The sequence below is a fragment of the Suricata suricatta genome, chromosome 1, assembly GCF_006229205.1.
Source record: "Suricata suricatta isolate VVHF042 chromosome 1, meerkat_22Aug2017_6uvM2_HiC, whole genome shotgun sequence".
Lineage (NCBI taxonomy): Eukaryota > Metazoa > Chordata > Mammalia > Carnivora > Herpestidae > Suricata > Suricata suricatta.
In genome coordinates, this window is record NC_043700.1 from 145,663,073 (window position 1) to 145,676,808 (window position 13,736).

A 13,736-nucleotide genomic window follows, 5' to 3' on the forward strand; every position below is an offset into this window, starting at 1 on the left:
GGGGGGGGAAAGAGGTGGTGGTGATGGTGGAGGGTACTTAAGGGGAAGAGCACTGGGTGTTGTATGGAAAACAATTTGACAATAAAATATTATGGAAAAAAAAGAGAGATAAGGAGATATTTATATGATATGAGATTGAAATAAAGTTAAATTTCTGTGAGAAAGGAATAATTTAAGAATATGAGAATCAGGGAAATTGTAAAGAAAGACATAAGTATTTGAATTTGTGAACTCACTACAATTCCCCAATCCACACACACGCACACATGCATACACACACACACACACACACACACACACACACACACATACACAAAGTGAATGGAAAATAATGGATAAGAACAAAAAATCTAAAAGGAATACAGTTATAACTTTAATATTCCGTTATTATTTTGACAGTTTACTCCTACAATAGTCAATATTGGGTTAACATTGTAATAGTTACAATTCTGTAATAACACTATGTTAATATATTACAGCAACAAAGGAGCTTAAATAGATTTTAATTGAAAACTGAAATGTTCCATTAATCTCTCATGATGTGTTATGCATTGAATACCTAGGTAACAAATTCCTAATATATTTTAATTTTAATGAAACCAACATAAACCAAATGTTTAAAGTGTTTATATGCAGTCTAAGATGTGCCACTGAACATAATTTTATCTTTTAAAATTCCCTATTAATTGACCATTTTCTTTATACAAAATTCTTCAATTTCCTAGAAATACAAAGAATGTTAAAGGTACATATTGCATGGAGACAATTTAGTGTAGACTCATTACAAGTAGATTTATACCCGATTTTGCCAGTTGTTTAAGAAAGAAAATTTGTCATTTTCAAGATATTTAAGTGAAAGAAAAGATACAGATGAAATGCAACACTGAGGTTACTCTTTATTTAAGTAAATATCATGAAGTGTAAACTACATTATAAATATTTTAGCACATACAGCAAACAGATTTATCAAAACCCTTGGGAAACATGAACTCTAACCTAATGAGAGAACACTTGCAAAGGACAAAGCATATGATTTGGAATACTTTGAAAAGAAAACAGAGACAGGGAAATCAGTGCTGTATCTTTTTATAGCTCCCATGATGCTCCTTAGAAGCCACTGATCTGCACCATTGGTCTGTCAATATCTGTTAATATCATTATACATGAAACTGTATGGGAACCCATGCAAATTGGTAAACATACTGAATGTAATTTTATATTTTTCTTCTTTTATTTCTCCAGGAATTTGGATCTTTGTTACATGCTCTCATTTTTCCTTTATTTGATCTTGCTTAAAAAAAAAAAAAAAAGGTATTTCATGCTGTCAGAGTGACTATGGAATTACTTTACAACATGATTGTAAAAAATATCTCATTGCTTAGACATGCTCTTTCTTAGTACTCCCAAATTTAGTTTTTGTGTTTAAGAGACAATGATATCAGCTGAAGATTCTCAAAGCTACATCTTTGTGACATTATCTCATGATGGGAGCTCAGAAGAAATCCAGAATTTTTTGTTGTAACTTCTACGTAACAATGTATCAGACATTTTTCCTGGAAATAGTTCATTAAAAAGACCTTGGCGGCTGTTTTCTCTCCTTGTGATGGATGTTATGCTCATGTAAAGTGGGAAATAACTGCTATTACTTTTTGTTATGTCCCCTGGAGGTTCTTCTGCTTCAGAATCAGTACTTATTCTGGATTTATCAGACACACCCCTCAGATGTGCCATATTTAATTGGGCTACATGGAGGCATCCCTAATAAAATAATACACATTGCCGTGAGCTTGCAGGATTTTCCCTTCTGTCTTTGAATGTGCCATTGCTCAAGGAAGACTGTGAAATACAGTAAAGATAACAATACTTTGTCATAAAATAACTCATTAAATCACAGGACTACTAATAAACTCAATCACATTCCACATGATTCAGCTTCTACTGCCTTCTACATTGTGCTAATGGGAGCCCTTCTCATACCTAGCCTTATCTCGTCTTTGCTCTTTTCAATGCCTAACTTACAAAGAAGTCACTTTTGTCTGCTATCTGAGACATGTGCTATTGATCAAAGGAGTCACTGGCTAAGTGCAGGCAGGGAGATAAGTAATTTATCTTACTCAGGAAAATAAAAGAAAAACAGGAAGTAAATAATAAATCATGAAAAAAATAACATTAAGCAAATCTAAAGCCAATGGATTCATCTTTTATGTAAGAATTAAGTTTTTCTTTATTATACTTACCACTATGTTGTTTTAGCCATCTTCGGGTAGAAAAACACAACTTAGGATGATGGCTGACCAAAATATCTTATTTCCCAGCACATCTTTAGAGTTTTCATGACATATAATATTATTCTTTTTTTCTTAAGCTATAATAATAATATACTTATTTTAATGAGTATTTCACATACATATTTATTGTACAAATTATTACTTGATACGCATTAGGTTTTGTGACATACATACACGGTTTCTAATCTTTAAGGTATAGACTTATAAGGTATCAGTTACACCTCAGATACAGAAAATGAAGCTTTAAGAGATTAAGTGACTGGTTGGAAGCTTACAGAATGGCTGCTGGGACACTAAAGGCACTCCAAATGTAGAGTACTTAATTACTGAAGTGATTCAAGTGCAAAGTGTAATTTTCTCTAAAAGAGAAATTGAGCATAGCTACATAAAATATAAACTTCATGAAATAGGAATGTCTATTAATATGCCAACACAAATTAATGTATTTTCTAAAGTTTTCCATCCAACAAGCAGGAAAATATTGAGAATTTCAGAATATTGCAATTATTTAAACTGATTTTAAATATTAAATAAACATTCTCTTTGTGCTAATTTGAAATTGGTTCCTCATTTCTTACCTTACCAACTTTGTTTAAACAATAATTACCAGTGAATCCATAACATTCTAAATCAAGTATATTTTTAGTATTTCTACAAGAAAAAATAAAAACTGGGGCACCTGGGTGGCTCAGTTGGGTAACCACTCTACTTCACTCAGGTCAAGATCTCACAGTTTATGAGTTCGAGCCCTGTGTCAGGCTCTGTGTTGACAGCTCAAAGCATGGAGCCTGCTTTGGATTCTGTGTCTCCCTCTCTCTCTGCCCCTCACCCACTCATGCTCTCTCTCTCTCTCTCTCTCTTTCTCAAAAATAAATAAACATTAAAAAAAAGACAGAAACAAGAAAAATTAAAGGCATCCAGACACACCCCATCTCAGACCAGGCAGCTACGGGGGATTTAATGGGGTCAAAGGTTGTCACTGCACTTAAACTGGCAAAAGTAATTATCCTGCCTGAGCATATTTAAATTACTTTGTATTTTACTTCCTAATATCTTACTTTTTATTCTGATATCTTACTAAAAGAATGTTCACTGCGCTGCTTTATTTATCAGATTAGGAGGCATTTTGGACTTGTATATTAGGAATAGAGGATATTATATCAAGAAACAAAAAGGTAAAAGCCATAAATTATTAATAAATAGATGAAGATGTCTTTATTCTCCTAAGATCTCCCTCACATCAGAAATTAATCCAATAATTCAATACTGTTTGTAGTAAAAAAATGGTATTGCAATGACCTTACTCAGAGGATTCTTTTGTATTGAAACCATCCAGCTTTAAAACTGGGACACATACCTAAAATACTGGAAGCTTTCTAGTATTTCAATCCTTTAGAGAAAAAGGTACAGTATCTCCATAATCTGACTTGATTAGTAATTAGGGGTGTTTATTTAAGGTCAGTATTACATGAAGCTGCAATATGAAATAGCACATTCACAATTAGCACCAGGTTGGTTTTTCAAATAAGCAGTGATGCAATTTTAAGAGTTCCCCAAAGCATTTTAAAGACTCAGAAAACATTTGTGTCATTACAAAGCCATAGTTTAAAGCTTATGAGCTTTCCACCCTACTAAGAAAAGCATTTAAAACAACCCACAGAGGATAGGGTAGCACAAAAATAGGTGTATCTGTAATTATTGGGAGCACTACGGTTCAGCATGCAAACTAGGATCACTGCTTTATCTACGAATAGTTAATGGCAAAACGTATTTTCTTCAATATTTAGCCACCAGTAGTCAGATTTTTCTAAGTTTGCCATGCCCTAGAAATCTTGACTCTGTAAAACTTTTTTGTTTATGAGACAAATGAATTTAAATCATACAGTTCCTGTGGGCTTATTTTTACATCTCAAGCATATCTGTGTCTATGAATAGTATATCTGTTCCAGACAAAGGTTCCCATTCACTAAAAAATTGGACACAAATTCAACTATTTGAACATAACTTTTCTACTATCATTGTGATAGTTTGGATGATATTTTTTTCATTCTGACTCTTATAAGAGCTGCCAGGCCTCTGGTCTCTTCTTGCTTAAAGTCACCCTAAGCACTCCAAATAGAGTCTTTTTTATAAGATGCAAATCTTATAAAGGCATTGTATATAGACATTAGATTGGGAGTTCAGATCTTGACATTCCCTTATATTACCAATGTGTTTTAAACCAACTATGGTTCAATTTCCCCCTTAATGAATTGGGAATAACAATGTAGACACCCCACAGGACAGTTAAGGAGATTAAGAGTTAGTTCATATGAGACACTTCTATAAGAACCTGGCAATTTTTGAACATTCAGAAAATGTTAATTGTTAGTGTTAGCATCATATTTAAAAAATCTGAAATTGTTCTCTCCTGGATAGAGAGCAAATCAGAGATTCCTGAATTTCCGGAGTCTCCATAAATTAGTCTCAATCTACATTTCAAAAAAATCTCAAAATATAGACTGAATATTATATATTACTGTACATATATACTATACGTACTATATTCTTATTGTAATACCAGTTTATATTTTTATACAACTTTACTGAAATAGAATTCACATGAGTGTATATGTGGCAATTTTTAGTATATTCACAAATTTAAATAACTATTATGATGGCCTAATTTTAGAACATTTTAATCATCTTATGGATAAACAAACAAACAAACTCATTCTCATTGGCAGTCATTCTACTTCCCACTCACAAGCGCCCAACAACCCTTAGCAACTCTTAATCTAATTTCTGTCTCTCTGGATTTGATTTCTGAACATTTTTATATAAATGGGATCATACAAGATCTGATCTTCTGTGTCTGCTTCTTTCACTGAACATAATGTTTTCCAGGTTTATCCATGTTTTAGCAGTGTGAATACTAGATGCCTTTTTATGCAAATAATTATCTATTCATTCATCTGTTGATGAACATCTTGGTTCTTTCCAGTTTAAACTATCATGAATAATGCTGCCACAAATGAATGTACAAGTTTTTGTGTGCACATTTATTTTATATTTTGGGGGTTTATACCTAGGACTAGAATAGTAGGGTATGGTAACTCCATATTTAACATTTTGAGGAATTCCCAAACTATTTTCCAAGGGGCAGCACCATATTACCATCCCACTGGAAGTGGAGAAGGGTTCCAACATCTCTATATTCTCACTGGCACTTACTATTGTCTGTCCCTTTTTATGTTAGTCATGCTAGTGGTAAAAATAATTATATAATTTTTAACTCTGCATTTTTACATCTCTGGCCATTTATTGCTGCTGTTCCCTATTTACCACAGTCTCCCTTTCTCCTATCTGATCTATTAAGGAGTTGACTTCTATTCTTCTTTGAAATCACACTGAAAATCTCCCATATCCTGGGGCGCCTGGGTGGCTCAGTCAGTTAAGCATCCAACTATTGGTTTGGGCTCAGGTTATGATCTCACAGCCTCTTCCTGTCTCTGCTTCTCCCCCACTCATTCTCTCATTCTCTCTCAATAAATAAATCAACAAATAAATAACCTTTAAAAAAATCTCTCACATCCTAAGATGCATCATCCAATCTACCACTAAAAAATCAATCTCTGCACCAATAACATATTAATCTTTATAATAAAAGCAAATGTTATATTTTTATCTATTTCCTCAAAAGACTAAAGTGCTCAAAGGAAAGAATTTTCTTTAATATAGTGTTTTACACATAGGTGACACTTGCTGTTCATCAAATTTAAATTCAACAAGTCATTCATTTTGATAATTAGAGAAATGAGCACCCTTTTGACTAAGAAACATTAAATGTTTTCCAATAATGTATTAAGGCTTTAAAAAAATAAAAATGTGCTTCTTAGATTATCTAAGGACAAACTAAATTAAAATTTCATAATATATGTTAATAATGTGCTTAACTCTCAGAATCCTTCACTTGATTCTAATTTTCATCGGGATAGATATTGTTCCAGTGCTTAGAACAATTCAGAGCCGTAGAAAGGATGTGGGTTTTTGTTTACTCCACTTATTGAATTACAGTGAAATAATGGGAATAATCTATGTTTTCTCTCTCAGCAAAGGACAGTGATGCAAAGGCTAAAATATCATTTATTTCTCTGGGTGAAGTACTTTCCCAAATTCAAGCATGAGTCAAAATAATGTGTCTTTTAGAATTACATTAGGCTTCTTGTGAAAACTCTGTAACCACTAATGGGGCTGCCATCCAGATATACTCACATTAAGTAGAGTGATGTGGGCTTTGATTCAAATTTCCTGAATAGAGAGAAAAAATAATTGATGATGTATTTTTGACATTTGGTTACTGCTTTTACTTTGCATGAAAAGCATTGATCTTGCAGAAATATAACCATAAGAGCCCTGGTCTTCAGATAGGACAACGCTGTTGTTCTACATAAAATATCCTCTAAGAAAAAATGTGCTTTGGGAAATTCTCTAATCATTATCCTCCTCTCTCCTTCAGCAATAATGACTGCAGTTATAGATTAATTCATTTCTTACTCTAGACCAAATATTGTAGTAATTCCTTCATATAATATTCACAAAAAATAAACAGATAAATAGTATAAATCATACCATTATATTTACTTTGGTACACACAGAATTAAGTAACTTACATAAGGTTTCATATTGTTAATGGTGGAGCCTGAATTTGAACACAAGAATACTGTTTTTCTTGAAAACACTCTATCTCCTTTGATTAGTTCCAAATTTCAAAAATATCTAGAATATGAAATAAAAGCAATGATTCTTAGAATTTGGGGTAGCTCATGACTCTGTGGTTAGAGCAATATTATCTTGTTTTGTGTTACCTAGATCTTCATTCCTCTCTTTATACCCAGATCTTACATTTTCTTTTTAAATACTCAATAATTAAACTTATAGAGCTTTACAGTGTGAAATGTGGCAATTCATTACTCAAAATCATGGGTTATCTCAAAATCATGGCTAAAAATTACTTAAAATGTTAGAAAAGTACTTATGATGCTATACAGTAAATACAAAATCTTTAAATAATATTATGGATACTTATATTCAGACAGAGAAATAGAATTCTCTCCTAGATGGCGTGCTTCAATAGCAGATCATGTTTTCACTTAATATACAGAGTCACACATTGTAATCTGCTCTTTCCAGTCTTCTATGTGATAAGTTCCTTTGGCTTGATAAAATTCTATAAACTGCTTCACATAGAACCATTCTAGGAAACATTATTACTGGAAAAGCTAATAAAGTTGGCAAAGTTTAAAAAATGATAATAGATGACATTCATACATCAAAGATTTCTTCAAGGAATTCTATATTAAAATACATCATGGACAGGAAGCCTGAATTCTCACTTTTACACTCAGTGTTTTTTGTTTACTTGTTTGGAACAGTCAGTGTCACCACCAACAAAAACCAGTCAGCTTGAATGCAAGGAGCAAGCAATATGATTTTTTTTCTCTCTCAACACTACACCCTGCAGCAGCATTTTAACAGAATCTTGAAATAAATCTTTGGCATTCACACCTATAAATTATATTTAGACATACAGATCCCTACTGTATAAAAATGATAGCATACTTTTTAGACATCTTAAGAAAAAAATCATACCCTGAATAGTGTCAGTGGTTTAGCACATAGATAAATAAATTTCAGTAAACCACACTAATTTTAGAAAATAGAACAATATACACAATATACACGTAGGAAGTGGAGAAGTCTAGTCATTTGTCTCCACATGCTTTCTGAGTACACTTACCCAATGGCATACCCATTTATTATTTCCCCTTTCTGACTCTAACTCTCCCTTTCGTTTCCTTACCGGAAGAATTTCTCCTGATTCACTTCACTACTCTCTAACATTAGTTTCTTCCCTGAACATCAAATAAACAAAAATGCCTGATGAAGATGAAAAGCAATAGTAAGCACTACCAATTCAGAATCCCAGAAATTCTAGAGATGCAGAATTGATTCATCAACCAAGGCATTAATTCACTCACCAACCAATGTTTATTGAGAGTTCGACCTGTAATAGATATTGTAATCCCTCCCTGAAAAAGACAAAATCCTGTGTCATTTAGTAAACTGAACATTGTATGCCCCCCCCAATTATCCTGACAATAGTTGTTCCCTTTGTTTCTGACAATTATTCTTATTTCTCAATGCAGCTCTATGCTAACGCTCTTGTGTCTTATGATCTAGAACAAGCAGGACATATCATTTGTAAAAACAAAGCAGTAATAATTTTAACATAATGGTTTTAACAATTAAATCATTAAGAATTCTCTTTTTAAAAATAAATGTTATCAATAATATTAGCACATTAGCACATTATCAATAATATTAGCACATTACGTTATCAACGAATCACTTTAAAATAATACAAAAACATATCGCATCAGTCCCTGTTTTTTTTCAGTGCTTAAAGTCCCTATCAACGGTATGTGTGGCGTCATGACAGATGGTACATTTCCTTAAAGAGTTTTCTTTTAATATGAAAATGTGTGCTAAATGTGGATAACCTGTTTCTTCTCTTTGAAACAACCATTTTATAAGCTTTCTGTCCAAAGTTTAATTAGCTCTTCTGCACTTTGTCCCTTTTTTAAAATTGCAGTTATTTTCATTTTCATCTGGGTTAAGAAAAAGGTTGAGATGTATGTTTAAAACATTAGCTAGTTGCCAAAGAGTAGAACTGCCTCCTGATTTCTGCCAGGGAGAGTAAATTGCTTGGAAAGATGTCAACACTGAAAAGCTGTCAATAACTTTTTTGGCTGCTGTTGTTCAAAACATTTTATTAGTATTTGATCGGTGTTTTTGAAACAGACCAAAATATACCCAGGATTTATAGACTTTGGAAACAAATAATTATATGTGAAGCCAAAATCCTTTCCCTTCTCATTATACTGTTTCTATTCAAATGTAGAAGTCCATATTTGAAACTCTGGCATTCTATATTTTTTTGATATGAGGTACATTCCTTCTGGATCCCATCCAGAGAGATTTAATAATTTAATGACTAGTGAAATATCTCATAATGTTGAGGCAAAAGCACACAATGAAGATTCAGGAGACTTAGATTCCAACCATGCACTAGTCAGATTCCTAAGGTCTCAGTTCTGAAAAGAAAGGAGATAATTTATATTTTCTCTATTTTAAGGGGCTGTTATTATTACAAAATGAACTAAAAATCTAAATAAACTTTTACAAATTAGGAGTATCTTTTAAATATAAGTGCTTTTGTATTGTAGACACTTTATCAATAAAAGTGTACCCAAAAAAATCTTAAGATTTATTTTCTAAGTGCAAAATTCATTCAGCGTAAAAAACATCGTAGAAATATGTATATATTGCATACTCAACAGTGCAAACAAATGCTTAGAAATAGCAGAATATAAACACACCAAAATGTTAATTATAAGTCTCTTTAGACATGGTAACTATGGGTGAATGCTATTCCTTTAATCTTATCCACAATGATTCCAATTGCATGCATATATTAGTTTTATAAGAAAAATATCAAGGTAAGATTTGGGAATTATCTTCCTTTACACTTCACTTATTTTATTGATTAATATTGAATATAATGTGTAAACTTTATATCTCTTTTAATGACAATTGCTTTAAGAAATCAAGATTGGGTGGGCTGTCACTGACAGTGGCTCAGTCAGTTAAGCCTCTGACTTTGGCTCAGGTCTTGATCTCACACTTCATGAGTTTGAACCCCAAGTCTAGGCTTTGTGCGGACTTACAGCTTAGAGCCTAGGGCCTGCTTTGGCTTCTGTGACTTCCTCTTTCTCTGCCCTTCCCCCACTCATGCGCGCGCGTGCGCGCGCTCTCTCTCTCTCTCTCTCTCTCTCTCTCTCTCTCAAAAATAAATTAACATAAAAAATTTTAAAAAAAGAAACAAAGATTTGGTTACATATCCTGATGTTTTCATAATCCTAGCACTGGATCTCTCTTTCAAATACATTATCTTTGGCTCCCATCATTCATAAAACAAAAAGAAATATTTTCTATTTACATAGCTTTTCAAAAATATTTTCCAAAATTATTTATTCTCTCCCTCTTTTATACTATGTTAAAATTTCTGCTCTCGTTTACTTAATTTTCCATGTGATTAGATTCTGTATCTTAAATTTTTTTTTCCCCCAGAGTGTGCCATGCTTGAAAACTCTGTGTCTTTCCTGAATGCTAGCCAGGAAGAGTTGCTGACATCTTCTATGTTCATGGGATTCACAGAGAAGGTAGACTCACAGTGTCTTTACTCCTATAGCTCATAGATAGTGATAGAATGACTCTTTTTAAAGAACAACTAGAAAATGTAAATTGACATATCATTTTTGTATATGATGCCCTCCTGAAAAGTAGGTATAATAAGTGTGAAATGGTTTCTAAATTGTTATATGATATTAATAAGGTAAAAATTGAAATCATTCTGCTTTCCTATATTATTTCCAGCTTATAATAATGTCAAACACTAAAACTGCTGAAATTAAAATTTGATGCTGTAGAATTTATGTTATTTTTTACAACCTTATATGAAGAGTTCAAGTTTTTAGAAGCTAACAATAGGATGGATAAGGGAATGTTTGCTGGAAAGAGTGATAAATTTTTCCCTAATACCTATCAGGGAAAATATTTTAGCTTAGTGAAAGGAAATTTAAATGTGGATCATGGGCTTCTTTTATCACTGCTCCTCTTCCCTCCCATATAAGTTCCATGCAGTAGGCAGTAGGTACCTCTCAGTGGTACCTGTGTTACCCACATGAAAGTTAACTGAACTGAAAAGATAACTCCTTCAATATTCCCATCTTATTCAAAGGTTATAAAGGGTATTGACTAATGAATGAATCAGGTACTTTGAAAACCATCTAAAACATAATATATAATTATCTTCCATTAGGGGAACATATCAGAAAGTTTTACTTTCATTTTTTAAGCAGTTGAGTTCAGGCCAGTTTCTCATTTTGTTAACATTTTTCTCATCTTGTTCTGGCTTGTGTTCAGAACTCCCATTGACTTCCAGAAAGATCTTTGCATTTGGCTCAGCTTCAATAGTAGAAAACATGAGATTGAACAGACCCCACTGCTTCTGAATGTCTCTAAAATAACAATGTTCCACCTTCCAACTGGCTATCCCACCATCGACATCAAACAGTACCAGTCCGCTGTACAAAATATTTTATAAAATGAATTCAAAGAGTGTAAAGGAGCTATGTATTTTTTGTGGGAATTTTTGTTTTCTGCTTTTGTGCATTAGTAATTTCACGTGACCCTTATAATGTTTTGTGAAGTTTTTAGCAAAGCTATAAGTTCTCCGTTGTGCAGAGGGGAAACATGGGATGGAATTGTTAGCTGTTTGATAGGACCTCGTGGGTCCATCAGCGCTCTGTGCACGTCAGACATCTGACAGGCTGCAGCATTACTGCAGGGAGTTTACAGATTGTTCCCGTGCACCAAGTATTATCTATAGAATGCAGGATTTTCCCACATGGGGCCACTATCTCAGTCAAAGATAGACTGAAATGACAAGAACTTTTCTCATTATAACATCATATCTTCAATAGCTGTGACAGTAACACAAATAACCCATCAGTATTAATGGGTGAAGGAAAGAACCAACAGGTTAGAATTCTCTAATATATTAATAAATAGGGATGAAGCAATTCCTATTTTCACTTAAAACAGTATAATATTCATAATTGTCTTATAGTTATGAGAGAAAGAAGATGATATATTAAATGATGACAGAGGAGAAAGCAGAATATGGAAGGAAAGAATTTTTAATAGATTTTTTAATGTTTTTTTAAATTTATTTTTGAGAGACAGAGGGAGACAGCGTGAGCAGGGGAGGGTCAGAGAGCAAGACACAGAATCTGAAGCAGACTCCAGGGTCTGAGCTGTCAGCACAGAGCCCGACTCGGGGCTCGAACCCATGAACCGTGAGATCATGACCTGAGCAGAAGCCGGACGCTTAACCAACTGAGCCACCCAGGCACTCCAGGAAGGAAAGAATTTTTAAAGGACTAAATAACAAATATGATATAAAAGGAAGAGTAAAATCGAAGATCTAGCAGACCTGAAAGAATATCTATAGACGAGATTAACAATAGGAAGTAAAGACAAACGATATTGAGTTTATCGCTCTGCTTTCCCTTTGGATACAGTGATGTTCACTCTTCTCATCATAAATGTTATCAAATTGTTGATTTTTTCTTATATAATAGTTACTAGGTAACACTGGACAAAGGGCATGCAAGGAAATATTTTGATGCTTATGGTATGAAAGTGCACTCATAAAACAGTAAGAAATGAATCTGGACACTCCCCCTATCTCCTCTATAAAATAAAAGCCTTCATATGTGGGAAGAGGCGTGGCAAGCATTGTTGGCCATCGTGCAGGAGTGAAATCCCTCTGCATCTGTGGAAGGGAAGAGAACAAAACCACAAGCTCTCGGGGAGAGGAGGAAATAGATGGCTCATTTCAGAACGAGGCCTGGAGCCTAAGTCAGTCGGCCACAAGTGACTCGAAGATGCAGACTATCTCATAAAGTGGCTTCATTAGAACAGAAGAGAAGGCCTCACAGGTTCTCCCTCTTTTAGCAAGTATTGCATACAAAGTAATTTGTGAGACACAATCCTCTCTGAGGCACAGTACAATGAGAAATCTTAAAGCTGAAAGGAAAATAATCTATTACCAGAAAATAAAATCTTCTGGCAAACCATTTACCACACTAAACACAAAGTATCACTAGAGGAAGTTGAAGCCACTGGTGCACTGGCAATAACCATAGGAACAACAAATCTCAAATCTAATGCAACTTCAATTAGATGATCTTGCATCTTGCACTAGAGACAAAACAGAAAGAAAATGTTTCCAGATATAATATTGATGTACTTTACTTCTTCCTGTCTTATAAATTATGTCCAGCCAGCTTTCAACAAAATATAGGCGTCTATGGGGCACCTGGGTGGCTCAGGAGGTTAAGTGCCCAGCTCCTCATTTTGGCTCAGTTTATGGGTTTGAGACTCACATTGGGCTCTGCACTGATAGTGCAGATAGAGATTCTCATTCTCTCTCTCTCTCTTTGTATCTCTGTTTCTCTTTGTCCCTCACCCACTCACCCATACGTGCATGCACACACACATTCCCTCTCTCTCTCTCTCTCTAAAAACTAAACATTAAAAATATTCAAGAACTATTAAAGGGCAAGGAAAAAATTAAGAGACAAATCAATAAGCAGAACCAGATGCATACATGTCACAGGTGCTGGAATTATTCCAGAGTGAACTTGATATAACTATAATTAATATGTTAATGTCTTTAAAGGAAAAGATGAACAATATGCAACACTAGATAGGTAATTTCTAAAGAGAAATAGAAACTATAAGAAAGAATCAAATGGAAATGTTTTGACTGCAAATAGT

At 33.6% G+C, this 13,736-nt stretch overlaps 1 long non-coding RNA gene across 1 annotated transcript in view; it reads right to left on the bottom strand.

The window, feature by feature from the left end:
• Positions 1-13,736, bottom strand: part of LOC115285399 — a 103,451-nt gene that overhangs the window by 17,262 nt on the left and 72,453 nt on the right. Inside the window, exon 3 of the long non-coding RNA XR_003905509.1 lies at positions 6,543-6,578. This is a non-coding gene — a long non-coding RNA (uncharacterized LOC115285399). The remainder of the gene's footprint in view (positions 1-6,542; positions 6,579-13,736) is intronic.